General features: G+C 46.0%; 1 non-coding gene across 1 annotated transcript; it reads left to right on the plus strand.

Moving 5' to 3' along the window:
* Window positions 1–310: 310 nt before the first annotated feature.
* On the plus strand, window positions 311–413 carry LOC149830223 (small nucleolar RNA R71). Its single transcript, XR_016433951.1, has one exon. It is a non-coding gene; the product is annotated as a small nucleolar RNA R71 (small nucleolar RNA).
* The last annotated feature ends 320 nt before the right edge of the window (window positions 414–733 follow it).

The following is a 733-nucleotide window of genomic DNA, read 5'->3' on the forward strand; positions in this document are numbered from 1 at the left end:
CACCTGCTGTGTAGTGGATGGTCCTGAGAGAAGCTGGTCCAGCTTCTGAGCAATCATGTCTACTTTACACTATAGTGCAGTAGATGGACCAATCTCAAGAACGCCAGCTTTCTTCTGAATGCTGGGTGTGGCTCTATCAGAATGAGAGCTCGAAGCATGGTGGAGTGAATTCTCGGCCAATGTATCAAATAGCCTCCATGCTTCGTCCTCGCTCTTCAGCATGAATGTCCCACCGCATGAAGAGTCGATCATCTGACGATTCTTGTCAGACAATCCATCATAGAAACTCTGCACCAGTTGCCATTTCGGCACCTGATGATGGGGGCATTTCCTGAGGAGATCCTTCATTCTCTCCCAGGTTTCATGAAAGCGCTCACCATCTAGCTCTGAAAAGCTAGTGATGGCTCTACGATATTGGTTCGTGCGTCCAATGGGAAAGTATTTCCGAAGAAACTCCTGTTGCAACTGATCCCAGGACTCTATTTCTACAGAATCTAAGGACTTTAGCCAATACTTGGCTTTGTCCTTCAATGAAAAAGGGAATAGAGTCAACCTCAACGCATCATCATCGAAATTCTGTATCTTAACAGTAGAACAGATTTCGAGGAATTCATCTAAGTGTCGGTAGGGATCCTCATGACTAAGGCCATAAAAGGATGGAAGCATTTGAATAATGCTGGCCTTAATCTCATAATGTGGCGCTCCTACATCGGGTCTCCGAATGCAGGATGCC

This window comes from Nuphar pumila, chromosome 8 (genome assembly GCF_984573655.1).
Source record: "Nuphar pumila chromosome 8, dmNupPumi1.hap1.1, whole genome shotgun sequence".
Taxonomy (NCBI): Eukaryota; Viridiplantae; Streptophyta; class Magnoliopsida; order Nymphaeales; family Nymphaeaceae; genus Nuphar; species Nuphar pumila.